At 38.3% G+C, this 22,794-nt stretch overlaps 1 long non-coding RNA gene across 1 annotated transcript; it reads right to left on the bottom strand.

Annotated features, from left to right (window-relative positions):
- Positions 1-1,695: 1,695 nt before the first annotated feature.
- Positions 1,696-21,030, bottom strand: LOC117085252. The gene is made up of 4 exons (XR_004437895.1): positions 16,907-21,030; positions 15,509-15,603; positions 1,808-1,910; positions 1,696-1,716 (listed from the first exon to the last, which is right to left on the bottom strand). It is a non-coding gene; the product is annotated as an uncharacterized LOC117085252 (long non-coding RNA).
- Between the last annotated feature and the right edge of the window lie 1,764 nt (positions 21,031-22,794).

Here is a 22,794-nt window from a genome sequence, read left to right as displayed (position 1 = left end):
GTGGCATGATCTCAGCTCACTGAAACCTCTGCTTCCCAGGTTCAGGCAATTCTCCTGCCTCAGCCTCCTGAGTAGCTGAGACAACAGGTGCGTGCCACCGCACCTGGCTTATTTTTTGTATTTTTAGTAGAGACAGGGTTTCACTGTGTTAACCAGGATGATCTTGATCTCCTGACCTCAGGAACCATCCATCTCGGCCTCCCAAAGTGCTGGGATTACAATAACCTTTACTCTTAACTTCAATAGCTCTGTCATGCACTTTGCTTTTTGTTTTATTTTTAAAACTTGCTCCTAGAGTATTCTTAATCCTGGAGTTGTCTAATAATCAAGGCATTTGATTATTTTAATTTCCTGTTTATTTTTTCTTAATGCCCCAAATAATTACAGACTGAAAAGAAAATGGTTTAGGGTGACATTATCACACTAGCTTGAATAAACATTGCCCAATTATTTTTTACTTGCCCTGTATAACTTTACTTGTTCTTTTTTTTTTTCTGGGCTGAAAAATAAAAGTCATTTTATAAGTAAGATAAATAGAGTCAGGAGCTTTTTACTTCACTATGGATCTCACATTAATTGAAACTGAACCTACCTCTGTTTCTTGCGTATTGTCTTTTTAGTGTTCATTAATGTATGTCCCTCTTTTCTTCTGGTTAGATGTGATCCCCCTTTAAACTGCCCCGTAAACATTTTTCATTATCCTGTTCTACAGTGGAGAATAACTTGTGAGTCAAGATATTTTCTCCCCGGTTTCCCTCCTTGATCTTCATGGGTTCTATTAATAATAATTTTAAAAAAATACTTATTTTAGTTTGAGCAAAAAAAGCAGTCTCAGAAAATGCTCCTGTTTTTTCTTAGACACCACATAGTGTTAGAATGACAGGAAGTAATTATCAAATAGTCACAAAATAAGTTTCCTTGACTCATATTCACTCACAAGGTGGAGTTTTCATTTATCCACTTTGCTATATAGTACACACATTGGAAACTCATTTTTGTTTAATGTGATGTAGACTGGTCTCTAGGAGGATACTAGGAAGTATCTTCACTCAGACAACTCTGCAATCTCATTTGTCTGCCTAGACAAGCTAATCTGATTGTAATCATGTTACTTATCTTTTAATTTCTTTTGAAGCTGATGTACATCAGAAGTGGCACTCAGCTGGGAATAACATAGGTAAAATTGATTTTTATCACATTTGAATGTTTCAGGGCCTGGACATGTGTTTTTTAGATATAAAATCTGAAACTACCTTGGGGTTGGGAGTCCAACAGAGAAGCCACAGGCATAAACTCAATGGTGAAACATAACAAGACTATAATATTGCCAACAACAACAATTATAAGTAAATTCTGATCCTCATTTTTTTCAGAGTGAATTAGTCATAGATAATCACTAACAAGTGCACATGTATTTTATTACAGAACCAAAGAAACTACTGTTCTTTAAACAATGCCTGACTGCCTTCCTTCTCTTGAATTAGATTCCCTTACAACGTCAAAAACAAATACTATGAAAACAATAGTATCATTTACTTCTATACTGGATTTGTGAAAGATATTAAATAGCCAAGTCATTTTATAATGAAGCACACCAGCTACAAATTTTACTTGAGAATCACTGGTTGAGCGGGGGTGAGGGGGGGAAAACACTAGAAATCATAAGAAGTGATAATGATTTTATTTATTCATGATCTTGTACACACACTCCTTGGTCTGAAAAAGATACAAGAAGCCTTCAATTTCAGGTTACTGAATTAGGTAATTTCTCAATGTAACTTCAAAAATTGAGTGCTAACACACATACCATGGAGAGACAGACCCATGATGACAGGTCTAGGTAACAAATAATGGGAGGATGGCCAGCCAGGCAATTAGAGACAGGCATCCAGAACTGTGATGATAATCGTCTGGTGGTAGAAATCACAGCAGATGGCTGAATGTAGGAAGAATGATCAATCACAGCATTGTTTGTAGTAACAAAAATTTGGAAATAACTAAATGCCCATCATTAGAGAAACAGATAATAAGAACATGGACTATTAATGGAACAATGATCAAAAATAGTATATACAGGGAGATAGAGACATGCAAGTAGAGAGAGATTGATTTTAAGGACCAAATAAAAACAGAAAGAAGCAAGTCATTTTATATATATATGTGTGTATATATATAAATATATATATATATATATATATATTTTTTTTTTTTTTTTTTGAGAGAGAGTTTCACTCTTGTGTCCAGGCTGGAGTGTAATGGTGTGATCTCGGCTCACTGAAACCTCCACCTCCCACGTTCAAACAATTCTCCTGCCTCAGCCTCCTGAGTAGCTGCGATTACAGGCATGCACCACCATGCCCATGCCCGGCTAGTTTTGTATTTTTAGTAGAGGCGGGGTTTTTCCATGTTAGTCAGGCTGGTCTCAAACTCCCAACCTTAGGTGATCCGCCAGCCTCAGCCTCCCAAAGTGCTGGGATTACAGGCATGAGCCACCATGCTCGGCCTATAATATGTATTTTTAAAATGCCACTCTTCAGGCCGGGCGCAGTGGCTCAAGCCTGTAATCCCAGCACTTTGGGAGGCCGAGACGGGCAGATCACGAGGTCAGGAGATCGAGACCATCCTGACTAACACGGTGAAACCCCGTCTATACTAAAAAAAAAATACAAAAAACTAGCTGGGCGAGGTGGCCGGTGCCTGTAGTCCCAGCTACTTGGGAGGCTGAGGCGGGAGAATGGCGTGAACCTGGGAGGCGGAGCTTGCAGTGATCTGAGATCTGGCCACTGCCCTCCAGCCTGGGCGACAGAGCGAGACTCCATCTCAAAAAAAAAAAAAAAAAAAAAAAGCCACTCTTCAAAGTAAATTTGTTAACAAATAAATATACATGTAGGTAAAAGGATAAAAACTGACTAGAAGTGCACACACTGGCCTCTTGATGGTCTTTGTCTCTGGAAATATGGGTAGGGATTATTGGAAGGAAGATAAGATTATAAACATTGTTATTATATTATTATTTGTGCTTTTCTATATTTTTACATGTATTTGCAATGAAAAAAAAAAGAAAATGCATAAAACACATTCAAGTAGGTAATATGTGAACACCAGATATTCTGTATATGGAGTTCTTGAGACTTATAGCAAGGGGCAAACTGATGGATGTATGTTACTGGGGAAATCAATTACAACAGGATACATAATAGGTCCCACTTGCTATGAGTAATTGCATTATTTAGGATTCTTGGTTGCAAGAAATAAGGCTAGGGGGCAAGGAGGGAGGGTGAGATGGGAAAAGAGGAGATGTCTATCAAATGTTACAAAATTTCAGTTAGACTGGAGGAATAAATTGTACTGCAAACATCATACTTAAAAGGGAAACATAACACATTTTCCCCCAAAAGTGAGAAGATGACAATGATGTGCAGATTTAACAATTCCATTCATTATTTTAATAGAAGTCTAAACCAGTGCATTAAGACAAGAAAAAGCATTAAAGGGCATCCAAGTTTGAAAGGCAGAAGTGAAAGCATCCATTTTTTATTTTTTTTAACATGTGACAAAACTGTGTTTCTAAGAAACCCTAAGGAAACAATGACAGCAAAGTTAAATCCACATAATAATAAGGGAAGTTATCAAAGTTGCAAGTTAGATGATCAACATACCAAAATTAATTTTTTATTTCTACACAACAGTACTAAAAATTGAGTTTAAAAATATTTAAAATTACAGAAACTTATGAAATATTTAGGGATAAAAATGCAATGGTGCAAAAGAAGCTCTACTCTAAAAACTACTAATCATTACTAAAATAATGAATTAAAACCTAAGAAAATAGAAAACCCTATCATGTTCATAGAGATCTCCAAAATAATCTATAAGCCAATCCAATCACAACCAGAATCTCCATAAGGATTTTTAAATGATAAGCAAATTCTAAAATTTATTTAAAAATTCAAAGTATCCAGAAGAGTTAAAACAATCTTGATAACGAAGAACCAATTACAAATATTTATACAACCTAATCTCTAGACTAATTGTAATGCTACTATTAACCACTGTAATATTAGCTTAAACATGAACTTACAAGTCCATAGAACAGGACATAGAGCCAAAACATGGGCCTGAATGTATATGATCAACTGATTTTCAACAAAGACACTTAGGCAATTCATTGAAGAAAATAAAATATTTTACTCAAATAATGCCGGATTAAGTGGACATCCATATACAGCATATGTATTAATTTAAAAGAGGATTGTTTCATACTTTACCTCCTATCCAAAATTATATTAAACAAAAATTGAAATATGAAATCAATTAATATAATTTTTCAGGAAAAAAGTATAAGGGAATATCTTGGGAACCTTGAAATAGTGAAATATGTCTTAGTCAAGACAAAAATATCATGAAATAAAAAAGGAAAATAAATAAATTATATTCAGCATTTAAAAATAATTCATACTTTAATAACAAATTTTTAAATAATTCGACAATAATTGACAGAAGACTTGCATAGACATTTGAAACAGAACATACACAGATATCTTGAAAAAATCTTTGATATGGTTTGGCTGTGTCCCCACCCAAATCTCAGCTTGAATTGTATCTCCCAGAATTCCCACGCATTGTGAGAGGGATCCCGGGGGAGGTAACTGAATCATGGTGGCCGGTCTTTCATGTGCTGTTCTCGTAATAGTGAGTAAGTCTCACAAGATCTGATGGGTTTATCAGGGGTTTCCACTTTTGCTTCTTCCTCATTTTTCTCTTGCCTCTGCCATGTAATAAGTGCCTTTTGCCTCCCACCATAATTCTGAGGCCTCCACAGCCATGTGGAAATGCAAGTCCAATTAAACATCTTTTTCTTCCCAGTCTCAGGTCTGTCTTTATCAGCAGTGTGAAAACAGACTAATACAGTAAATGGATACCAGCAGTGTGTGTTGCAGCTGAAACGATATCTGAAAATGTGGAAGCAACTTTGGAACTGGGTAATAGGCAGAGATTAGAACACTTTGGAGGGCTCAGAAGAAGACAGAAAAAGAAAACAGGTTTGGAACCTAATAGAGACTTGTTGAATAGCTTTGACAAAAATGCTGATAGTGATAGGAACAATAAGGTCCACGCTGAAGTGGTCTCAGATGGAGATGAGGAACTTTTTGGGAACTGGAGCAAAGGTGACCTTTGTTATGTTTAGCAAAGAGACTGGAAGCATTTTTTTCCCTGCCCTAGAGATCTGTGGAACTTTGAACTTGAGAGAGATGATTTAGGGTATCTGGTGGAAGAAAGTTCTAAGTAGCAAAGTATTCAAATGCGACTTGGGTGCTGTTAAAAGCATTTTGTTTCAAAAGGGGAACAGAGCATAAAAGTTCAGGCAACGTATAGCCTGACGATGCAGTAGAAAATAAAAATGCATTTTTTGAGGAGAAATTCAAGCGACTGCAGAAACTTCCATAAGTAGCAAGGAGCTTAATGTTAATTCCCAAACCATGAGGAAAATGTCTCCAGGCCATGTCAGAGACCTTCATGGCAGTCTCTCCCATCACAGGCCTGGAAGCCCAGGAGGAAAAAGTGGTAATGTGGGCTACGGCCAGAGTACTGTGCTGTTTGCAGCCTAGGGACTTGGTGCCCTGTGTGCCAGCTGCTCCAGTCATGACTGAAAGTGGCCAATGTAGAGCTCGGGCTGTGGCTTCAGAGGGTCAAAGCCCCAGGCTTTGGCAGCTTACACATGGTGTTGAGCCTGCGGGTCCACAGAAATTGAGAATTGAGGTTTGGGAACTTCTGCCTGGATTTCAGAAGATGTATGAAGATGCCTGGATGCCCAGGCAAAAGTTTGCTACAGGGGCACGTCCCTCATGGAGAACGTCTGCTAGGGAAATGTGGAAGAAGAATGTGGGATCAGAGGCCCCTCACAAAGGCCCTACTGGGGCACTACTTAGTAGAGCTGTGAGAAGAGGGGCCACTGTCTTCTAGACCCCAGAATGGTAGATCCACTGACAGCTTGCACTGTGTACCTGGAAATGCTGCAGACACTCAATGCCAGCCCATGAAAGCAGCCAGAAAGGAGGCTGCACCCTGCAAAGCCACAGGGGCAGAGCTGCCCAAGACTATGGGCACCCACCTTTTGCATCAGCATGACCTGGAGCCAAAGGAGATGACTTTGGAGCTTTAAAATCTGACTGCCCTGCTGGATTTCAGACTTGCATGGGCTCTGTAACCCCTTTGTTTCGACCAACTTCTCCCATTTGACTCAGTTGTATTTACTGAATACCTGTACCCCCATTGTATCTAGGAAGTAATTAGCTTGCTTTGATTTTACAGGCTCATGAGCAGAAGGGACTTACCTTGTCTCAGATGAGACTTTGAACTGTGGACTTTTGGGTTAATGCTGAAATGAGTTAAGACTTTGGGGACTGTTGGGAAGGCATGACTGGTTTTGAAATGTGAGGACATGAGATTTGGAGGGGCCAGGGGTGGAATGATATGGTTTGGCTGTGTCCCCACCCAAATCTCAACTTGAATTGTAGCTCCCAGAATTCCTGCACATTGTGGCCCCAGGGGAGGTAATTGAATCATGGGGGCTTTTCTAATGCTACTCTCATGATAGTGAATAAGTCTCATGAGATCTGATGGGTTTATCAAGGGTTTCTGCTTTTGCTTCTTCCTCATTTTCTCTTACCATCGCTTCTGGCCATGATACTGAGGCCTCTGCAGCCATGTGGAATTGTAAGTCCAATTAAACCTGGTTTTCTTTTTTCTTTTATCTTTTGAGATGGAGTCTTGCTCTTGTCACCCAAGCTGGAGTGCAATAGCATGATCTCAGCTCACTGAAACCTTCGCCTCCCGGGTTCAAGAGATTCTCCTACCTTACCCTCACGAGTAGCTGGGATTACAGGTGCCGCCACCATATCAGGCTAATTTTTGTATTTTTAGTAGAGACAGGGTTTCACCATGTTGGCCAGGCTGGTCTCAAACTCCTGACCTCATGATCCACCTGCTTTGGCCTCCCTAAACCTCTTTTTCCTCCCAGTTTCAGGTAGGTCTTTATTAGCAGCATGAAAATGGACTAATACAGTCTTCAACACCAATATTCATCAGTATCACAGCCCATTTTGTGTTGTTATAAAGGAATCCCTGAGGTTGGGTAATTTATAAAGAAAATAGGTTTATTTGGCTCACAGTTCTACAGGCTGTACAAGAAGCACAAGGTCAGCATTTGCTTCTGGTGAGGACCTCAGGCTGCTTTCACTCATGGCAGAAGGTGAAGGGGAGCTGGTGTATAGAGATCACAGGACTAGAGTGGAACCAAGAGGAGAAGAAGGTACCAGCTTTCACAAAACTAAAAGAGGGAAAACTCACTTCCCCTCCCCCTAGAAGAGCATTAATCTATTAATGAGGTATCAACTCCCATGATCCAAATACCTCCCATTAGGCCCGCCTCCAATACGGGGGATTAAATTTTACCATGAGATTTGGAGGGGCAAACATCTTAACTATAGCAACCAGTAAAATGAAAGCTAAAACAACAATGAGATATCACTTCATTTGCATTTGAATAGCTAAAATTAAAACCTCTGACAATACCAAATACTGGCAAAGACATAGATCATATTGGAACTCTTGTATGTTTCTGGCAGGGATATAAAATGCCAGTACTACACAGCAGGAGCACTGCTCCTGATAATGTAATCAATTCCTTATACTGTTAAATAAATGTCTAACAATATGAGAGAATAGATAAATAATTTATGTTACTATGTAATCTTACCACAAGATACAACTAGTAATAAACATTTTGTTGTGTAAAAGAAATCTGAAAATAATTGCTTCTTGGAAAATGGGATGACTGTACAGCACACAAGAAACCTTTTGGGATTATAGAAATATTTTGTATCTTGTTTTGCACCATGGTTACTTTGCTATATACATTTGACAAATTCATTCAAATGAACACTTAAAACCTATGCATGTTATTTTATGCATGTTATTTTATGTAAATTACACCTCAATGGAAAAAAAAATCAAAACCTGTCCAGTTTCTTTCATGTAAATTACACCTCAACAAAAAAAAGAAAAAAGAAAAAAAGTGAAATTTATAACCAATTCAATCAACAAGTATTATTGATTGAACACCAGCTGGATCCAATGGTGATGGAGGTGTAATTAATTCTAGCAGCACAAGATTCCTAAACTCAAACAACTAATAAGCAAAAAAGGTTAAAAAAAAAATTAAGGGGGGGGCGGAGCAAGATGGCCGAATAGGAACAGCTCCTGTCTCCAACTCCCAGCTCGAGCGACACAGAAGACCGGTGATTTCTGCATTTTCAACTGAGATACTGAGGTCATCTCACTGGGGAGTGCCGGACAATCGGTGCTGGTCAGCTGCTGCAGCCCGACCAGCGAGAGCTGAAGCAGGGCGAGGCATTGCCTCACCTGGGAAGCACAAGGGGGAAGGGAATCCCAAGGGGGAAGGGAATCCCTTTTCCTAGCCAGGCGAACTGAGACACACAACACCTGGAAAATCGGGTAATTCCCACCCCAATACTGCACTTTAAGCAAACGGGCACACCAGGAGATTATACCCACACCTGGCCGGGAGGGTCGCACAGCCACGGAGCCTCCCTCATTGCTAGCACAGCAGACTACAATCTAACCGCAAGGCAGCAGCGAGGCTGGGGGAGGGGCGCCCGCCATTGCTGAGGCTTAAGTAGGTAAACAAAGCCGCTGGGAAGCTCGAACTGGGTGGAGCTCACAGCAGCTCAAGGAAACCTGCCTGTCTCTGTAGACTCCACCTCTGGGGACAGGGCACAGCTAAAAAACAACAGGGGAAGCAGCAGAGGCCTGTGCAGACCTGAACGACTTTGTCTGACAGCTTTGGAGAGAGCACTGGATCTCCCAACACGGAGGCTGAGATCTGAGAACGGACAGACTGCCTGCTCAAGTGGGTCCCTGACCCCTGAGTAGCCTAACTGGGAGACATCCCCCACTAGGGGCAGTCTGACACCCCACACCTCACAGGGTGGAGTATACCCCTGAGAGGAAGCTTCCAAAGTAAGAATCAGACAGGTACACTCGCTGTTCAGCAATATTCTATCTTCTGCAACCTCTGCTGCTGATACCCAGGCAAACAGGGTCTGGAGTGGACCTCAAGCAATCTCCAACAGACCTACAGCTGAGGGTCCTGACTATTAGAAGGAAAACTATCAAACAGGAAGAACACCTATACCAAAACCCCATCAGTACGTCACCATCATCAAAGACCAGAGGCAAATAAAACCACAAAGATGGGGAAGAAGCAGGGCAGAGAAGCTGGAAATTCAAAAATCCGCACCAAGTGGACCTAATAGATATCTATAGAACTCTCCACCCCAAATCAACAGAATATACATTCTTCTCAGCACCACATCGCACTTATTCCAAAATGGACCACATAATTGGAAGTAAAGCACTCCTCAGCAAATGTAAAAGAACAGAAATTATAACAAACTGTCTCTCAGACCACAGTGCAATCAAACTAGAACTCAGGACTAAGAAACTCAATCAAAACCCCTCAACTACATGGAAACTGAACAACCTGCTCCAGAATGACTACTGGGTACATAACAAAATGAAGGCAGAAATAAAGATGTTCTTTGAAACCAATGAGAACAAAGATACAACATACCAGAATCTCTGGGACACATTTAAAGCAGTATGTAGAGGGAAATTTATAGCACTAAATGCCCACAAGAGAAAGCTGGAAGGATCTAAAATTGACACTCTAACATCACAATTAAAAGAACTGGAGAAGCAAGAGCAAACACATTCAAAAGCTAGCAGAAGGCAAGAAATAACTAAGATCAGAGCAGAACTGAAGGAGATAGAGACACAAAAATCCCTCCAAAAAATCAATGAATCCAGGAGTTGGTTTTTTGAAAAAATCAACAAAATTGACAGACCGCTAGCAAGACTAATAAAGAAGAAAAGAGAGAAGAATCAAATAGACACAATAAAAAGTGATAAAGGGGATATCACCACAGACCCCACAGAAATACAAACTACCATCAGAGAATACTATAAACACCTCTATGCAAATCAACTAGAAAATCTAGGAGAAATGGATAATTTCCTGGACACTAACACTCTTCCAAGACTAAACCAGGAAGAAGTTGAATCCCTGAATAGACCAATAGCAGGCTCTGAAATTGAGGCATTAATTAATAGCCTACCAACCAAAAAAAGTCCAGGACCAGATGGATTCATAGCTGAATTCTACCGGAGGTACAAAGAGGAGCTGATACCATTCCTTCCGAAACTATTCCAATCAATAGAAAAAGAGGGAATCCTCCCTAACTCATTTTATGAGGCCAACATCATCCTGATACCAAAGCCTGGCAGAGACACAACAAAAAAAGAAAATTTTAGACCAATATCCCTGATGAACATCCTTGCAAAAATCCTCAATAAAATACTGGCAAACCGGATTCAGCAGCACATCAAAAAGCTTATCCACCATGATCAAGTGGGCTTCATCCCTGGGATGCAAGGCTGGTTCAACATTTGCAAATCAATAAACGTAATCCAGCATATAAACAGAACCAAAGACAAGAACCACATGATCATCTCAATAGATGCAGAAAAGCCTTTTGATAAAATTCAACAGCCCTTCATGCTAAAAATGCTCAATAAATTCGGTATTGATGGAACGTACCTCAAAATAATAAGAGCTATTTATGACAAACCCACAGCCAATATCATACTGAATGGGCAAAAACTGGAAAAATTCCCTTTGAAATCTGGCACAAGACGGGGATGCCCTCTCTCACCACTCCTATTCAACATAGTGTTGGAAGTTCTGGCTAGGGCAATCAGGCAAGAGAAAGAAATCAAGGGTATTCAGTTAGGAAAAGAAGAAGTCAAATTGTCCCTCTTTGCAGATGACATGATTGTATATTTAGAAAACCCCATTGTCTCAGCCCAAAATCTCCTTAAGCTGATAAGCAACTTCAGCAAAGTCTCAGGATACAAAATTAATGTGCAAAAATCACAAGCATTCTTATACACCAGTAACAGACAGAGAGCCAAATCATGAATGAACTTCCATTCACAATTGCTTCAAAGAGAATAAAATACCTAGGAATCCAACTTACAAGAGATGTAAAGGACCTCTTCAAGGAGAACTACAAACCACTGCTCAGTGAAATCAAAGAGGACACTAACAAATGGAAGAACATACCATGCTCATGGATAGGAAGAATCAATATCGTGAAAATGGCCATACTGCCCAAGGTTATTTATAGATTCAATGCCATCCCCATCAAGCTACCAATGAGTTTCTTCACAGAACTGGAAAAAATGGCTTTAAAGTTCATATGGAACCAAAAAAGAGCCCGCATTGCCAAGAAAATCCTAAGTCAAAAAACAAAGCTGGAGGCATCACGCTCCCTGACTTCAAACTATACTACAAGGCTACAGTAACCAAAACAGCATGGTACTGGTACCAAAACAGAGATACAGACCAATGGAACAGAACAGAGTCCTCAGAAATAATACCATACCACACATCTACAGCCATCTGATCTTTGACAAACCTGAGAGAAACAAGAAATGGGGAAAGGATTCCCTATTTAATAAATGGTGCTGGGAAAATTGGCTAGCCATAAGTAGAAAGCTGAAACTGGATCCTTTCCTTACTCCTTATATGAAAATTAATTCAAGATGGATTAGAGACTTAAATGTTAGACCTAACACCATAAAAACCCTAGAAGAAAACCTAGGTAGTACCATTCAGGACATAGGTATGGGCAAGGACTACCAAAAGCAATGGCAGCAAAAGCCAAAATTGACAAATGGGATATGATTAAACTAAAGAGCTTCTGCACAGCAAAAGAAACTACCATCAGAGTGAACAGGCAACCTACAGAATGGGAGAAAATTTTTGCAATCTACTCATCTGACAAAGGGCTAATATCCAGAATCTACAAAGAACTCAAACAAATTTACAAGAAAAAAACAACCCCATCAAAAAGTGGGGAAAGGATATGAACAGACATTTCTCAAAAGAAGACATCCATACAGCCAACAGACACATGAAAAAATGCTCATCATCACTGGCCATCAGAGAAATGCAAATCAAAACCACAATGAGATACCATCTCACACCAGTTAGAATGGCAATCATTAAAAAGTCAGGAAACAACAGGTGCTGGAGAGGATGTGGAGAAATAGGAACACTTTTACACTGTTGGTGGGATTGTAAACTAGTTCAACCATTATGGAAAACAGTATGGCGATTCCTCAAGGATCTAGAACTAGATGTACCATATGACCCAGCCATCCCACTACGGAGTATATACCCAAAGGATTATAAATCATGCTGCTATAAAGACACATGCACATGTATGTTGATTGCGGCACTATTCACAATAGCAAAGACTTGGAATCAACCCAAATGTCCATCTGTGACAGACTGGATTAAGAAAATGTGGCACATATACACCATGGAATATTATGCAGCCATAAAAAAGGATGAGTTTGCGTCCTTTGTAGGGACATGGATGCAGCTGGAAACCATCATTCTTAGCAAACTATCACAAGAACAGAAAACAAAGACTGCATGTTCTCACTCATAGGTGGGAACTGAACAATGACATCACTTGGACTCGGGAAGGGGAACATCACACGCTGGGGCCTATCATGGGGAGGGGGGAGGGGGGAGGGATTGCATTGGGAGTTATACCTGATATAAATGACGAATTGATGGGTGCTGACAAGTTGATGGGTGCAGCACACCAACATGGCACAAGTATACATATGTAACAAACCTGCACGTTATGCACATGTACCCTAGAACTTAAAGTATAATACAAAAATAAAATAAAAGAAAAGAAAAAGAAAAAAAATTTTAAATAACAATTTAAGTAATGACACAATGCATTCCATGGTAAATTGTATTTCATTCTTCTCTTTCTGGAGGCTGTTGGACAAAATATGTTTCTTTGCTTTTTCCAGCTTCTAGATGCCACCTGCATTCCTTGGCTTAATGACCTCTTCCTCCATCATCAAAGCGAGTAGCACAGGATCTTGAAATCTGTCTCTGGACTCCAGTGTACTGCCTCTCTGCTCTTACAAGGAGCCTGGATTACAGTAGGTCTAGCCAAAGAATCTATCAATCTCAAGACCCTTAACCTAATTACAACTGCCAATTTTCTTTTTTCCCTTTTTTTTTTCTTTTTGCCAAGTAAGGTAACATATTCACAAGCTTCAGGGAGTAAAAAGTGGACATCTTGTGTGTGTATGTGGGGGTATCTATCACAGGACACTTCTAACCCCCCAATGATTCACATATGTCCTATATGCAAACTATATTCACTGCACTTCAGGGTTCCCAAAAGTCTCAATCCTTTACAGCTTCAACTCAAAATCCAAGATCTCATAAGTTCAAAATTTCCAACTCTTATGTACATTATCTAAATTGGATATGAGTGAGGCTCCAGGTATAATTCATCCAGGGGTACAACTCTTCCTCTGCGAACCTGTGACACTCAAGAAATGAGTTTTCTGCTCTCAAAATACAGCAGTGGGACAGGCATATGATACCAGTTATAAACATGGACCCATCTCCATGATGGCTTACTCACATGACCGGCAAGTGGCTCCTGTTTAGTAGAAGGAGGTCTTGGTTTCTCACCATGTACATTTTTACAGTAGAGCTGCATAACATGTAGTTAGTTTCCCCGTAAGTGAGCAATCTCAGAAAGGAGAGTGATAGTAGCAATTTCTTTACTCTTGTCCATATCCTATTAGTCATATAGCCCAGTCGTTTTGTTTGTTTGTTTGTGTTGGTTTTGTTGTTGTTGTTGTTTGTTTTGAAACAGAGTCTCACTCTGTCACCCAGGCTGGAGTGCAGTGACGCAGTCTCTGCTCACTGCAACCTCTATCTCCCAGGTTCAAGCAATTCTCCTGCCTCAGTCTCCCAAGAAGCTGGAATTACAGGCATGCACCACCACACCCAGCTACTTTTTGTATTTTTTTTTTAGTAGAGATGGCGTTTCACCATGTTGGCCAGGCTCGTCTCAAACTCCTGACCTCAAGTGATCCGACCATCTGGGCTTCCCAAAGTGCTGAGATTACAGGTGTGAGCCACTGTGCCCGGCCACATAACCCAATCTTGATAGTTTTTCAGGGGACTACACAAAGGGGTAAATATCAGAAGGTCATTATCACTGGGGGCCATTTTTGAGATGGCTAGCACAGTGAGCAATATAGACCTTACAGAAAAATGTTCCAGATGAAAACTCAGCGGTGAAACAAATTCTCACAGGAGATGAGCGAGAACCCTCATGATCTATGAAGGATGTGAATTCAGTATTTTTAAAAAGTACTTTAGGACGGGTGTGGTGGTTCAAGCCTGTAATCCCAGCACTTTGGGAGGCTGAGTTGGGCGGATCACATGAGGTCAGGAGTTCAAGACCACCCTGGCCAACATGGTGGAACCTCATTTCTACTAAAAATACAAATATTAGCCGGGCATGTGGCGGGCACTTGTAATCCCAGCTGCTCAGGAGGCTGAGGCAGGAGAATCATTCTAACAGGCGGGCTTGATCCTGAGAGGTGGAGGTTGCCGTGAGCTGAGATCATGCCACTGCACTTCAGCCTGGGCGACAGAGATACTGTTTCAAAACAAACAAACAAACAAACAAAAACTTCAAATCTCTCTCTTAAAAATATCCTTAAATTTGCATTGAGAAAAAAGACTGACAATAATTAGGCAGTAGACTTCATGAAAAGCAGAATATTATTGACAGATAAGTTAATATAGATCTAAACCACTGAAAACATTTTTGCCATATGTAGTACTTGAGACCCTGAAGGAGTATGTATCAACTGTGTGTTTGCAAAATTAATCTTGCAAAAGTGGGCACAGCTTCTGAAGTCATTTCAACACATTTTTTTTTTAATGTATTGTTTGCACAGGAATTTAGCCAGTATTTCAAAAATCCCCTTGGCTCTAAATTTATCATCATGCAATCATAATTGAAAGGAAAAGTGAGAGGTCATCTGACCTTTCTCTAAGCAGAATCATTAGGATCACATTCAAAATGAATGGATAATTGTTTGGATTTCTGTTCCAAATCTTGCCTTTTGCTGGAAATAACAATGACCTGTGGTGATACCCCAAGACTAATGTTGTTCCTGTATTGTAACAAGAATATTTATTTGTTTTTGTTTTTGGGGAACATTAAGTAAAAGCAGGTGATGGTGATACGTGCATGGGGTTGGGGCCCAGAATCTGTTTGATTAAATGAAAACTCTTTTACTCTGCTTCCTCTAAAGGCTTATGATCCAATTTTAGCTATGTTTCTTTTTAGAAAATAATAAAAACAATAAAGGACAATTTGGGGCAATAGTCAGAAAGTAAAAACCTCATAGTCACTGGGACATGCATTCAAGAAATAGGTCCATAATACTTATTTTACCTAATACAGTGCTGGACATTATACAGGAAATAATACAAAAATAATAGAAAGTCTTTAACCTGAAGGAACGTAACATGAAAGATCCTGATTCCCGTTGAGATTTGGAGATGTCAATTACTCACCCTCTTGCTCTCTATGTTCCCCATGGCAAATCCTAGGCAAAAAGAAGAGAATGAAAATGTCAACTTTATTAATGGCCACCCAAATGCAGATACCTCAGTAAAGGTGGATTAGAGGACAGAACTGTATGTATAACCAAAATGCAATAGACACCATCTACCATTCTTACAGCCTCCCGTTTTTCTTCCTTTCCCACAATAATTCGATGCTAATTTCTCTCAATTTGCCCACAATTAGGCTAAATCTCACAAAACAAATGCTTATCCAATACAACAGGAAAGACTGTTTATCCTTAGGGATTAATATGAAACAGATGAAATTTTATCTCCCTGTCTGAATGTCTCAAGATAACCTATTGTTACACAGCAGCTTCTTCCAGTGCCATAGGCCCCGAGCCTCCCTAAATAGTGCTGGAATACATCAGCTACCTGACATCTTCAGTATCTTTCATTAACATATCTCAGCCCCTGGGTCCTGCTAAGGGTGCACATTGTGTGATTTCTGCAGTCCTAAAATTTACAGCAAAACTCTCAAAGAAATGACTAGGAAGATTTTAGGAGAAGTCCAACACCTTATTCTGTATAGCTTTGTTAATTTATATCAAGTTAGAGAGAAAAAGAAAATGAATCACAGCACAAGAGCTCCAGAGAAACCTTTAGAGTGTGTATTATAAAGTTGCTTTGAAGCATTGAAAACATGAAATGGGAATGAATTAACTGATATCATTTCATTTCACTAATAAGCAAATATTTAAACAGCTTTATTTGCCATCTGGATGGCTGCCAATAGGAAAGCTCCTTCAATAAAGAGTTGCCATCCTCTTGCTTATTAAAGCTGTGTTTTTTACATAACTGTCCTCTTTCAGGTTTTTAGTGAAAAATATAAGAATATTAAAATGAGAGGGTCAGGAGTCAAGCAACATTAAAATACTTTAGCTTACATCATAGGCATATGAACTAATTAGATTAGCATATAATTACGTAAGTCCATGTTAACATATAGAAGGAAGCTGATATAGAAAGAAGCAAGCTGAAATATTTCAATAACTTAAAGAACATTATGAAATAACACAGTTTTTTTCTGTCCTTGTAAGCTACTTGAAATAACACAGTTTTCCACAGTGCAGAAAGCTAATAGAGCCAAGCAATAACACCCTTACCTGTAGCAAGATTCTCTATGCTTCTAATTTAACCATTACCAATTGTTAACCGTAATAGAATTGATGGTAAATACATGCATCTGCATAAACACAAATCATATTAGTCTGTTCTCACGCTAATAATAAAGACATACTGGAGACTGGGTAATTTATAATGGAAGAGGTTTCATGGACTCACAGTTCCACATGGCTGGGGAGGCCCCACAATTATGGCAGAAGGCAAAGGAGAAGCAAAGTCATGTCTTTCACGGCAGCAGGCGAGAGCGTGGGCAGGGGAACTCCCCTTTATAAAACCATCAGATCTTGTGAGACTTATTCACTATCATGAGGTCAGCCTGGGAAAGACATGCCCTCATGATTCAATTACCTCCCACTGGGTCCCTCCCATGACACATAGTAATAATGGGAGCTATAATTCAAGAGGAGATTTGGGTGGGGACACAGCCAAACCACATCACAAATACACAAGCACAAATACACACGTACTCACACAATAAGATTAATTGGTTTTGGAAATGAATAGTCTTCATTCTATATTTGTGATTAATGCCTATGAAAAGAATAGGTGACATGTATACTTAACACTTCAAAAAATAATATTAAAAAGGATTAAAACAAAGTCATGCTTTGTAATCCCAGTGGCTGCACCATTCTTTGTCAAATGTAGTTGTCACTATAAAGAGCAGTCATATCACCACCTCCCTGTTAGCACTGGCTAAATATTATTGCTCTGCTATTTCAACAGCAAACTGCAGGCCTTTGGAGCCAGCAGGCTCTCCTCAAGGACTTGCTGATGTGTAACAAAAATATTTTAGTGTGAAAAAACTACTCCCTAGTGCATTTGTTTGCAAACTGCTGAATTTCTAGATAACTCTAACTATGTTTGAGGACTATTTTTGATAGCGCAGATCTGGTGCTGAAATGCCTCTAAAGAATCAACACTTCTTTTTCCTTTCTTTCGTTTTCTTTTTCTTTTTCTTTCTTTTTTTTACTTGGTTTAGTCACAGCATGACAAACCTAGTAGAAACACAAAGCTGCTTGGGTAGTAATTTTTTATTTTGAACAGTAATTTGTTGTGTTGAACCCAGACCTCTCTGTTTCATGCTTACAAAACACTAAAAAGCAGTCAAGTGAAATGCAAATTAATATGAAACTCAAATACTCTACTTAACAGCTTTCAACTTAGTAGACTCAATTGCCAAATGAATGTAAAGCAGAGCTTTAACATTGCTGTTAATTATGCTTTTCTTGCCAGAAACACTTTTGCCATTACCTAGAAACTGTAAAGAATTGTTTTATTTCATCCCGAAATTTCTGTGTAATTTAATTACTGTTTATTTCTGTTTTATCCTCATCTGCTTTCGTTTGCATAAAATCCAGCAACTAAGCAAATACTTTCCCTAATGATTCTGTTTATATGTATACCAAAAACTGAAGTCCCTTTTACTACCACAGTAAAGTCTAGTGAAAGTAAGACTGAAGATTTGTTTTTCCATTGTTGTAATTTATATAGATTAATTGAACTTTTGTGTCCTCTTCTACTGAGAATATGCTTTTGCATATCTGGTTATATATATTTATACTAATAAACTTTTAACACACTAGAACTTAAATATGTTTATGCAAGTGAAATTAATATTATAGACAATTGAGACTGTTATACCTTTAGTGTTTACACTATAGCCATGCATTAGAAAAATTGTACCTTTTGTGTATGAGGTGCTATATGCCATATTACACTCTGGTATTGAAAGGATGGACAAGGCATTGTGCTCTCTTTGTGGAATTCAACATCTAGTGATGGGATATATATTAAAACACATAATTATAATAACAAGTACAAAGTATTAGAATTGTTTTTCATAAAATCAATATATTTTGTTGTATCATCAGGCATTTAAGATCCACCCACAATGTGTTTTTGATTCCTCTGGATAATAAGCCCATATGTTTCAGGAGGTTGGTAATTGTACTCTTGGTACTGTATTTTTCTGTCACATTAGACGGAGCATGAACTGTCTGGTTTATCACCATTTCTACCACTCCCAATTGTTATACAAAAGACCAGAGTCTCTCTTGGATTACCACCATCTTTGAGACCCTGAAGTGGAAGATTCTCTAGTAAATGACATCATCCCTCAATTGACTCCCTCAACTAAACCCAACTGGGTTTCTGGCTCAAATATTCAATTACAGTACAATTGTATAACTGACAAATCTCCACTTTACTTTTCAGTGAGAGAACACATGTCATCCTTTATACGCTCAAGTGACATTACTGACCCACCATCTGCCTTAAGAATTTTTCCTGGTGGTGAGAATAAATTTTCATGGATCCATATACACCTGGTCCCATTTGTGACAAAGAGCATGCATTTTAGAGACAGCTGGCCAAAGTAAGGGGCATGCTGTGTGGCTGTGGAATAGGGCACAGTAAACTGGTCCCACATGAGGACTGAACCCTGACCTCATTAGTAATATACTGTAATCAGTTGGTCTCCATAATCTCTAACAGCTCTATTGAAAATGAACAATTTTCTCAGCCATCCACTGTGAATTTGCTCTTTCTTAAGTATGTCAGACGAGAGAGTCCCTACAAATTTTAAATTTGCTCTTTTGTTCTCTCTCATTTCCAAGGAAAAAAGGGCTTACTGCCTACCTTTTTCTCCACTAATGTTTTTTTCTTCAGCTTGCTTTTTTTTTTTTTTTTTTTCTGGATCTTTTCCTATTCTTACCACCCATTTCATGTAGGTGAAGGGACAATTAGTGGTTATAACCTGAAGTATGTTAATGTCATACAGCTTCAAAGAATGGGCCTTAGGCCGTGAAGGCTGAAAGAATAGACTTTGAAGGGGAACTTTTGCTTACCAAAAAATAGCAATACAATTATCTTGCTAAATTAATTTGATTCTCCAGGTAATATGAGGATGGGACTGTTGTGATAAGAAATGCCAGTGGTTTTCTATAGTAGCATAACCAACTTCAGTTTTAGGCTTATGAACATTCAGAGCTGGAAAAATCTTCCCAGTACATCCAGCCCACTGAAACCCAAATAATTGAAATAATTTTTTCAACATGCTAAAAGCAAGTTAATGCAGAGTTGAGTTTTACATTAGTTAAGGGATACACAGAGCTGCAGTAACAAGGAAACCAAAATAGAATGATTTGAATAAATTTATCTTTGAGATAACAAAACAGAGGTGTAGTCCAGGGTTGTTTTATAGGTTCCACCATCTTTAATTTACAGCATTCATTTCTGAGTCCAAGGTAGATTCTCTATTTGTCACCAACTCCCAGCCAGTGGGACAGGAAACTAGAGAATTGGAAAGTGTATACCAGTTGTTATCTGTAACGTCTCACATTTCTTTGGCCAGAAGGTAGTCACATGGTATATGTAGCTCTGTGCAAAAGAATCTGAGAAATGTATTTGCTAACTGGGCACATTTTTTGCCCAGCTCACACTTTGGGGCTATCTTTATTATTATTGAACAAACATTACAAAGGGTTAAGAAAGAACTTTAGTTCTTTTATTATTATTAAAAGGACTATTTTATTAAATAGGATTCTATAAAATAACTAAGAACACAATAGATATGTTTAGATAAGTAGGATTGCTGTAGTAGAATTCTAATATCTTGACTATAATGCTAGGAGTCTTTATAGCAAAATAACCTTACAGTTGATTGACTTATTCTTTTCTTCAAAATTATTATATTATTAATTTTTCATATCAGAACATCATCTTTGTGGTTGCCTTAGATGACCTTACCTCATGTCTTTTGTGATCTCTTTACACTATACTTCTGTTTATGTGAGAAAAAGTGGAAAATTTAATGTATACAATTATTTAAAGCCATATTCCATATTTAAGAATCCAATGCTTTCACCTAACTAGGAAAATTAAATAGAGGTACAGACTTATTGACTTGAGTCTTAATCTTTTACTGGATCAAATTACAGTATTATGACATTTGAACCCAGGTAAAGGAATTTCTATATTTATTTCAGAGTTAACGTATACCACCAAAAGATATTCAAAAGAACACATGACTTACCAAACAAGTTCTAGCATTTGGAATATTTGAAACAATTTAATTGCTCAAATAAATTTTTGGATAAATGCATAAATAAACAAATGAATGAGTGAATCAACATTTCCCAAGAACAACTTTGATTTTTTCATAACCGATTAATCTGTATAGATTAGGGCCATGGGCAGTGGCTCAGTCTTGTAATCCCAGCACTTTGGGAGGCAGAGTTGGGCAGATCACTTGAGGACAGGAGTTTGAGACCAGCCTGGCCAACATGGTGAAACCCTGTCTCTATTAAAAACACCAAAATAAAATAGCTGGGCAAGGTGGTGCACACCTGTAGTCCCAGCTACTCAGGAGGCTGAGACAGGAGAATCACTTGAACTCGGGCGGTGAGTGCAGTGAGCCAAGATCGCACCACAGCCTTGTCAACAGAGCCAGACTCCATCACAAAAAACAAAACAAAACAACAAAAAAAAAGTCTGTATAGATTAAATATTTGTAACCTCTTTGTTAAATTAAATTTATAAATTCTTTGAGAGATGGTTACTGATTGCCTTTTGTCTCCTAAATCATTAAAAATTATTCTGTGTCTTCTTTGACTTTGTGCTGAGGGTTCAGTAATGAGAGTTAAGTGTGAATCTGTATAAGGTCCAAAGATTGGCTAAGTCTTTTTTGTCCATCCATTTTCATACCAGAGTATTTAAGAGTGAGTGATGTAAGTGTCCTTCTAGCACTTATCAATGAAATCTCCCATGACTTTTGCTGTCTCCATACTCAGGAGTATCAGTGACATTGTATTGTTGTATTTTTCCAAGTCTCTCAAAGCCAAAGCCATTTCTTTTCCCCCTTGTTTTTCCTTTTTCTTGAGTTCCTGTCATCTGCCTCCTTAGCCTTCTAAAAAGATATCCCAAAGATTTCCCAATGATAAGCTGTGGAAGCTCTTTAAGGACGTTTTCAGTTTTCTTTTCTAGTTTTTGGGTAGGAGTTAAAAAAAGAAAAAGAAAAAAGCACCACTAGAGACGGTGGGATGCACTCTATTGTTCATCTGACTATAACGTCTAGTAGTATCTCTTTGTTTCCCTTTCTCTTTGAAAATCTCTGGCCTTCAGCCAGGCCTCTGACCTGCTGATTAGCTGGTACCACACTCTTAGGAACAAGGAAATCTTCCCTTTTTAGGGCTTAATTGTCACTGCCCAGGCATTTCATGTCGCATGATAGCTTTCCTGTTTCCCATAAATACAATTTACTTTTAGAAGAACTGAATCTAATGTAAAACTGTTGACAACCTTAAGACATTAAATGTAGACATTTCAAAGTACAGAAATGATTTTTGAAAACATATACCATGTAATCTAGTGGAAGAACTAAGGATACATTAAAATGTATAATAGATGATTGTATTGTAAAACTTCTAAATCTAATAATGTAATTCCTGTCTTTTATAAATGCAATTTTAAGAGCATTTCCAAGATCTGGTTAGAATAAAGTTCCTCTTCATTAATATTTATTTTTGCTAGCTGTAAGCTGGTGACATCAGTACTTCTTTGTTTCTTGATTTTGTATCCTAAAGCAAATTTAGACCTATAGAGTTGTTTTGCTTTCTATTTTGTTAATTGGCTGCAAATTTCAAGCATCTTAGTGGAGAATAAACTAGAGTGATAACATTTCTATTGATCTGGTCTTTGACATATGTTTAAAGCATACAAATGGAAATTAGTTTTTATTAGAAAGGCATGCATGAATCCATTAGCATTTTTTCACATAAACCAATTTTTCATGGTTCTATGAAATTGCAGTATAAAATTTCTCTGAAGCCAAATTAGCAAAAACAGAAAAAATCAAATTTCATTAGATGTAAGGATATATGCATTCACAAGTTTGCAAAATTAGTGAAACTAATTTTTCAGAAATCAAAACCGAAAAAAGGAGAGCAAAGACAGAAAAGGCACAGGATACCAGTTGGGAAAAGAAAAAACATGAGAACTTCCTTTGAATATTCGAAGAGTTATTCTGTGGAAGGTCTTTTCTTTTG

This window comes from Trachypithecus francoisi, unplaced genomic scaffold (assembly GCF_009764315.1).
Source record: "Trachypithecus francoisi isolate TF-2019V2 unplaced genomic scaffold, Tfra_2.0 Lachesis_group1, whole genome shotgun sequence".
Taxonomy (NCBI): domain Eukaryota; kingdom Metazoa; phylum Chordata; class Mammalia; order Primates; family Cercopithecidae; genus Trachypithecus; species Trachypithecus francoisi.
The sequence above is the reverse complement of the archived record's forward strand: the minus strand, read 5'-3'. Positions and strand labels throughout refer to the sequence as shown.